Source organism: Erythrolamprus reginae, chromosome 1 (genome assembly GCF_031021105.1).
Source record: "Erythrolamprus reginae isolate rEryReg1 chromosome 1, rEryReg1.hap1, whole genome shotgun sequence".
NCBI lineage: Eukaryota > Metazoa > Chordata > Lepidosauria > Squamata > Dipsadidae > Erythrolamprus > Erythrolamprus reginae.
The window spans coordinates 2,111,804-2,120,694 of record NC_091950.1 but is presented as its reverse complement, the minus strand read 5'-3'; positions in this window follow the sequence as shown (position 1 = coordinate 2,120,694).

Here is an 8,891-nt window from a genome sequence, read left to right as displayed (position 1 = left end):
TGCCAGCTATAATTGTTTAGCTGGGTTTGGTTTGACTGGATAATTGTTTAGCTGGGTTTGGTTCGATTGGTTTGACTTGGCTAAATACTAATTTAGCCAATGTGTGAGAGTTATCTCTTTCCAACACAATCTTTCTCGAAGGGATAGAAGACAAAGCTACATTATTATTATTTATTTATTTTGTTTGTTTGTTTAATTATTTATTTATTTGTATGCCACCCCTCTCCGTAGACTCGGGGCTATTAATATTATTGTTGTTGTTGTTGTTATTTATTGGGTTTGTATGCTGCCCCTCTCCAAGGACTCAGAGTATATACATGTAAGTATCCGAAGCCTCTGCTGCTTTGGTAAAACCTATGCCATCCTTATGGTTTCAAGCAGTTTTGTGCAATCCAGAGGGAATGGGAAGGAAGGGGAAAATGGGGGCTTGTTCCCTTCTGGCAAATAAAATCATTATGTCCCCAAATATCTATGAAAGTCAGAATAGAACAATTTTGCCTTTTGGGGGGGGGGGGGTGTTGGTGAAAGGAAAAGGAAAATCTATTGGTTTTGCACTATTCTTCTCATTTCCATTCCCCCAGTGGAGAAAGTACATCCCTGAGCAAGAATGCAAAAACACTGAATATTGGGCAAAACATTAATTTGATGTCTCCCACATTAGCATGTAAAGCTGAGTGATTCCTATGATTAGGTGAACAGTTAGTTTTAAAGATAGGATGAACATCTTGGTTTGTTCTGAATGAAAGGTAGGTTTCAGCAAATTCTGACCAGTTCTGGTGAATTGGGGCGGCATATAAATCCAATAAACCTAAACCTAAATATTCATTCATTCATTCATTCATTCATTCATTCATTCATTCATTCATTCATTCATTCATTCATTCATTCATTCATTGGATTTCTATGCCTCCCCTCTCCAAAGACTCGGGATGGCTCACAACATATGAAAAACAGTAAATTACAATAAAATGAATCCAATTAAATTATTTTATTTATTTATTTATTTATTAGATTTGTATGCCGCCCCTTTCCGTAGACTCGGGGCATGGTTAACTAAAATCCATAAATTGTATTAAAAATCAGTCCCAGTCATTCATACGACATTCATACAATCATCTGTTGGCCAGGGACTAAGATCTAATTGGTCCAAGCTTGATGACATAAATGGGTGTTAAGACTTTTATGAAAAGAGAGGAGGAGGGGCAGCACGGATCTCTGGGGGGAGCTGATTCCAGAGGGCCAGAGCCCCCACAGAGAAGGCTCTTCCCCTAGGTCCCACTAAAAAACATTGTCTAGTTGACAGGACCTGTAGAAGACTGACTCTGTAGGACCTAACCCGTCGCTGGGTTTCATGTGGCAGTAGGTGGTCCCTCAAGTAATCTGGTCCGATGTCATGTAAGGCTTTATAGGTCATAACCAACACTTTGAATTGAGTCTGGAAACCAATTGGCAGCCAGTGCAGTCCATGGAGTCTTGGAAAGAGATGTGCATGTCTGGGAAAGCCCATGACTGCTCACGCGACTGCGTTCTGCACAATTTGCATTTTCCGAACACTCTTCAAAGGTCGCCCCATGTACCAACATTAGAAGGTTTTGATCTCCAAGCAGGCTGGCCTGCATTTCTGGGAGGTGAAAAGCATAATACACATACATACTTCAAACAACACTATACAGTAATACCTCATCTTACCATCATAATTGGTTCCGGGAAAAGTTCGTAAGATGAAACAATGTTTCCCATAGAAATCAATGGAAAAGCCAATAATGCATGCAAGACCATTAGGAAAATCCAAAACATTAAGGATTTTTTTAAAAAAAAGCTGCGGGCAGACGAAGATGAGGCGAACGGAGTGGGGGAAGGGACAGTGAGAGGTGGCAAGAGGTGGCAGTCCCAATGAAGCAAGGCAAAAAGAGCTTCTCTTGAGCTCCATGGGTCTTTCCGTCCTGTTTTTGCCCACCCCGTTCTGCTCATTTTCCCCACACCTTTCTCCTCTTGAGCTCCATGGGTCCCTCCCGTTTTTTCCCACCCTGTCCTGCTCATTTTCCCCACACCTTTCTCCTCTTGAGCTCCATGAGTCCCTCAAACTTACAGCCAGATCTTGAGTCCCAAATTTTGCCTGAGATACTGTAGGTGTCAAACCAGCTTTGCTCCATTTCACCACCTCTCTTGCCAGTTAAAGTGAATCACTGAAGTTTGCCCTTCTCTCTTGCTCGCTTCCCAGCCGTCAGAAGCTTCTCCCCAGGGCGTCCTTGGAGTGGGTGGGAGAGCGAGCGAGCGAGACGTGCAATCCGGAGAAGGTTGGTCTCTCTCGCTTGCTCGTTTCCCAGCCACCAGGAGCTTCTCCACGTGGTGTCCTCTCCACCAATGCCCCTGGACACACACACACGCCCTTGTGTTCACACGCTCGGCCCGACACACACACACACACAAACACCCCCCTCCTCCTCCTCTTCCCTCGGGTAGGAAGCGCATCTTCCCATTTTTTTTTTGTACAAACCAGAGCCCATCCGCCGAGCAGACCTGAGTGACTCCGGAGTGAGGGGAAGGCTTGGAAGTTTGCGATGTCCCTGCGGCGATTCCAGCTCTCCTGGCGCTTCCGCAGCTCGCCACTCCAGTCAGCTTCCCAGGTGGTGGCTTGAGACGGGGAAGCGGACGGTCGCGAGGAGGCAGGCAAAGTGCCGGGAAAAGCAGGAGCAGGAGGCGGAGGAGGCCGAGAGGGGTGTGTGTGTGTGGAATCCAACCACCCTGGCTTGGCGGCTCCATCGAAGGCTCTGAGATGAGCTGGAGCCCGCAGAAACCCACCCGGAGATTATGGAAGCAGCGCTCATAATAGGGAGAAGGGCCAACTTTGGACGGGGCGCCCTTCCTGAGTTGGGACCATCTCTGCAGGCGAGCGAAGGAAGCGAGTGAAGGGACCAATGAGCCCAGAGTGATTCTCCAGCCGCACGTCTCTCTTTGTCGCTCGGACACCGCGGGGAGAAGCTCCTGGTGGCTGGGAAGCTTGGCTGGCGAGAAAGAGACAAGCCGCCCGTCGGGAGCTCCGGGGGGAGGAGCGGAAGTCCGGCCGGGCAGAGCTGCCCCGCTGTGGGACGCATTCAGGACCAGCTCCTCTTTCTTCCTGGCTGTGGGAAGCTGGAGCCCTCCCTGCCTGCCTCCTCCTCCTCCTCCTCCTGCTGCAGAAAGAAGCCGAGGGGCGTTCTGCCTCTTGGGCTGTCCGGTTGCAGGCTCATCCAGTGGCTGGCTCTTCTTTTGCCACTACCGCCGCTGCTTGGAGGTCACGCCTGGCTCCACAGCCGGCCCGGTTCCGAAGCACCCTGCTCGGCTGTCCTTTGGAGGTGAGGGGCGCGTCCCGAGTTCAAGACCAGCTCTGGTTTGCAAAGAGGATCGGCTGCGGTTTGTCAGCTGAGCAGCACGGGGGGGGGGGCGAACAAACGGTGCCTGGGCTCATTCGTCCCGGCTCAGGAAGGGCGCCCTGTCCTCAGCTGGCCCATCTCCCTATGATGAGCGCTGCACAAACAATTCCTGGGTGGGGTTCTAAGGGCTCTGGTTCATTGCAGAGCCTGGGATGAAGCCTTGATTGCGGAGCCGGGGTCGTCGGAATCCGCACACCCAGGCCCCTCTTGGCCTCCTCCGCCTCTGCCTGCTGCTTTCCCTGGTGCTCTATCTGCCTTCCCCACCAACTCTACCTCTTCAGTAGAAGGTAAAGCCTCCACTGGTGGTGGTGGTGGTGGGGAGGAAACCCCACTGTGCTCCTCCCTGGCAGGGTGAAGTTCTGGGAAGGTGAAGAGCTTCCTTGCTTGGGCTCTGCAAACTCTTTGCCATCCTGAAACTGTGCCACCCCCACAGGAGCAGAAGAAGGTAAGGCCACTACTGGCAATGGGGGGGGAGAGGAGACCCACTGCATTTTTCCATGGCATGGTGAAGTTCCAGGATGGCTTTCTCCAACTATGGGTCTGTCTCCAGCCTTATATATCCAAGTGACCGGTCAGGGCCCACAGAGTTGGCCTTCTCCAGGTCTTGTCAACCACGCAGTGCCATCTGGTAGGCCCTAGGGGAAGGGCCTTCTCTGTGGCAGCTCCGACCCTCTGGAACAAACCAACTCCTCCCAGAGATTCACACCACCACCACTCACCTGGCCTTTCGGAAGGTTTTAAATACTCACCTTTGCCACAAGACTTCAGGCTGTTGAACTCCAAATTTGCTCCGGCCTTTTATAATTATATTAATTTTTATATGTTGTGAGCTGCCCAGACTCTTTGGAGAAGGGTGGCATATAAGTCAAACAAACAAACAGCCTGCACTGGTTGCCAATAATTCAAAGTGTTGGTGATGTCCTATAAGGCCCTACAAGGCATCGAACCAGAATACCTATGGGACCGCCTGAATCCCAGTGGCCGATTAGGTCCCACAGAGTTGGCCTTCTCCAGGTCCCGTCAACCAAACAATGTCATCTGGTGGGGCCTAGGGGAAGAGCCTTCTCTGTGCTGGCCCCGTCCCTCTGGAATCAACTCCCCCCGGAGATTTGAACTGCCCTCACCCTCCTCGCCTTCCGCAAGACCTTGAAGACCTATCTATGTCACCAGGCATGGGACCATTAATGTCTCCCCTTCTCTGACCACTGCTGTTCTGTTCGGGTCGTATGTGACCCGAAGCCAAGTTTGAGTCCCTGTAAAAAATTTTCCCTGCATATCTGAAACTTGAAATTTCATGCTGGTTCATCATTTCAGGGGTTCTCTCTATGAGAATTTTTTTGGGGGGGTGGGGGGCTTAGTTTTTGCTGGGCAAAAAAAGTTACAAATCTTATGTTCCTGGGTCACCCTGACCCGGACCGAAAACTCTTCATTTGCAGTGCTTATGTTTGGTCTTTTTGAAAGCTTTTTTCACTTGGAAAGTAGTCTGAACATTTCTGCACACAATGATATGAAAATTGAAATGAAAAAAGTAAATCTTATTGGTTTATTTTGCGGATATAATGCACGCCCCCCCGTTTTTGTGAAAAAATTTTCAATTTATGGATAGTTTTGCTTGCAAAATGCATTCTATTTTACTAAAGTTGGTGTGGGATTGGTAGCTTGAACATTTCTGAATATAAGAAAAATATAAAGGAACTGAAAAAAATGATTCTTATTGGTTTTTTAACATCAGAAATAAGGCCTCCCCCCCCCCCCCCTTGGCTGCTTGCAACCATTTTCACTTTTTATTTTTTTATGCTCCAAATCCGAAATATTCTTTAAAATCTTAGGCATTCATTTACTCAATTTAACAATGCTGACCATCAAAAAAATATTTGTGGGGGTGGGGGAAAATTTTTTTTTCTGGGCAAAAAAAAAGTCACACTTAGTCTGTTCGGGTCATATAGACCCGGACCAAAATGATTTTTTTTAGGCACTTGAATTTGGTCTTTTTGAAAACCTTTTCAACTGTAAAACTAGTTTGAACATTTATGAACATAATGATATGAAAATTGAACTGGAAAAATTGAGACTTATATTTTTATTTTGATCAAAAAGCCCCTCCCCCCATCCTTTTTTAATTTCGTGTCAATTTCTATTTTTTAAGGCTACAAATCCCTAAGGAATTTTCCCCCAAAAGGTTTGATATACTAAATTGAACATTTCTGAATATAAGAAAAATATAAATGAACTGAAAAAAATGGTTCTTATTGGTTTATTTTTGCCACAAAAGGGCCACCCCCCCTCGGCCTTGCTGTGTGCCATTATTGTCACTGTTTATACATATTTGTCTAGAAATATTTGGAATATCCTTTTGAAAATCAACCACATTGTAGCCAGAGAACTAATTTTATGAAACAAATCCATTTTACTAAAAAAAAGTATTATTATTATTATTATTATTTATTCTTTGTCCAATATACAATACATATGAGAGAGAATATACATTATGAATATATATATAAAAATAGGAAGTAAAAAGAAGGGAAGTGGATAGGAAGAGAATATATATAGAGGAGAGAATATATAAGATAAAAGAGGTAAGAAAAGAGAATTGGACAGGGGACGATAGGCACATCAGTGCACTTATATACGTATGTAAGTTTGAAATTAACAGCATAATGTTTATATAAATTGAAATAATTGAGGCATACTTTATGTGCAAAATAAACCAATATGCATCAATTTTTCCAGTTCAATTTTCATATCATTATGTTCAGAAATGTTCAAGCTACCAATCCCACACCAACTTTAGTAAAATAGAATGTATTTTGCTAGCAAAACTATCCATAAAGTGAAGACTATTTAAAAAAAACGGGGGGGCGTGCATTTCATCAACAAAATAAACCAATATGCATCAATTTTTCCAGTTCAATTTTCATATCATTATGTTCAGAAATGTTCAAGCTACCAATCCCATACCAACTTTAGTAAAATAGAATGCATTTTGCAAGCAAAACTATCCATAAATTGAAAAAAATTTCACACAAACAGGGGGGGCGTGCATTATATCCGCAAAATAAACCAATAAGATTTACTTTTTTCATTTCAATTTTCATATCATTGTGTGCAGAAATGTTCAGACTACTTTCCAAGTGAAAAAAGCTTTCAAAAAGACCAAACATAAGCACTGCAAATGAAGAGTTTTCGGTCCGGGTCAGGGTGACCCGGGAACATAAGATTTGTTACTTTTCTTAAACAGAACAGCAGGGTTAAGAGTTATGTGTGATTGTGATTGTGATTGTGATTGTATAGTATTGATTGTTTTTTAAGATAGCGGGTTTTTAGTCATAGTTTTATTTATTTATTTATTTATTTATTTATTTACTTACTTACTTACTTACTTACTTACTTACTTACTTACTTACTTACTTACTTACTTACTTACTTACTTATTTATTTATTTATTTATTACTTAGATGTGTATGCCGCCCCTCTCCGAAGACTCGGGGCGGCTCACAACATGTAGAAACAAATCATGGGTAATCAGACAAGTTTAAAATGCTAACAGACACACACACCGACATACCATGCATAAATTAAACGTGCCCAGGGGGAGATGTTTCAGTTCCCCCATGCCTGACGGCAAAGGTGGGTTTTAAGGAGTTTACGGAAGGCAGGAAGAGCAGGGGCAGTCCTAATCTCCGGGGGGAGTTGGTTCCAGAGGGCCGGTGCCGCCACAGAGAAGGCTCTTCCCCTGGGGCCCGCCAACCGACATTGTTTAGTTGACGGAACCCGGAGAAGGCCCACTCTGTGGGACCTAATCGGTCGCTGGGATTCGTGCGGCAGGAGGCGGTCTCGGAGATATTCTGGTCCGATGCCATGAAGGGCTTTAAAGGTCATAACCAACACTTTGAATTGTGACCGGAAATTGATCGGCAGCCAATGCAGATTGCGGAGTGATGGTGAAACATGGGCATATCATATTTAACTATTAGATTTGTATTGTACTGTTTATTGCTGCTGTGAGCCCCCTCGAGTCTTCAGAGAAGAGCAGCATACAAGCCTAATTATTATAATTAATAAACAAACAAACAAACAAACAGGCGGTAAAGACCCACTGCCCTCTTCCCCAGCATGGTGAAGTTCCAGGATGGCTTTGTCCAGACTATGGGACCATCTCCAGCCTCATATATTCCAGCAACAGGTCAGAGCCCACAGAGTTGGCCTTCTCCAGCTCTTGTCAGCCAAGCAGTACCGTCTGGCAGGCCCTAGGGGAAGGGCCTTCTCTGTGGCAGCTCCAACCCTCTGGAACCAACCAACTCCTCTCAGAGATTCACACCGCCCCCACTCTCCTGGCCTTCTGGAAGATTTTGAAGACTCACCTTTGCCGGCAGGCTTCAGGCCATTGAGCTCCAACATTTGCGCAAGCTATTAGTATAATTGAGATGTGAATGAATGTGATTTCGTGATTTTATGACCTGGGTTTTAGATTGGTTTTAAATTTTATAACTTTTTATAATTGGGCCTCAGGATTGTTGCTTTCTATTATATTAATTAATTAATTAATTAATTAATTAATTAACAAACGAACAAATGAATTAATGAATTCATGAATTCCTTCATGAATTCCTTCATTCATTCCTTCATTCATTCCTTCATTCCTTCCTTCATTCATTCATTCATTCATTCATTCATATAATAGAAAGCAAGAATCCTGAAGCCCAATTATAAAAAGTTATAAAATTTAAAACCAATCTAAAACCCAGGTCATTAAAATGAATTAATTAATTAACTCACTCACTTATTTATTTATTTATTTATTGGATTTATATGCCGCCCCCTCTCCGAGGACTCTGAAGACTATATGTTGTGAGCCACCCTGAATCTTCGGAGAAGGATGGCATATAATTTGAAGAAAAAAATAAGTAATTAGTCAATAAATAAATAGTGGTGAGCTTGGTTGGGCTCTCCGAAGGAAGTTGTGCCTCCACCGCTGGCTGTCCTAGGCAAACTCTCTAAACTGTGCCACCGAAGATACAGAAGCAGGGTCTCCCCTAGCATGGTGTAGTTCCAGGATAGAGCTGTGCCCCTGCTGCTGGCTCTCCCTAGCAAGCTGTCAGCTGCTACAGTCAGTACTTAAGAAAAATACAACTCAGAGTCCTTTTTAAGGTTCAAAAGTGAATTTATCAAAAATCAGAACTGAAAGCAGTCAAGGTTGAAGCAAAGACTGGAGACAAAGGCGCAATACATGCATATATCAACCCCCTTTTTGACTCCCCCCCCGTTTGGAGATTGGCCAATCCCTAGTGTCCATGACCATCAGGTGGATGCATCTTCACATTTATGGAATGTAACTTCTAACGGTCTCCTCCTGGTCACCTGGTTTACAGGAAAACGAAACTCATTCCACTTCACAGGGCCTCCTGCACTCTCCCCCCCCCCCCGGCCAAGGCCCAAGACCCCTCCCCATTGCTATTGGCAACCAAGCGTAGAAAT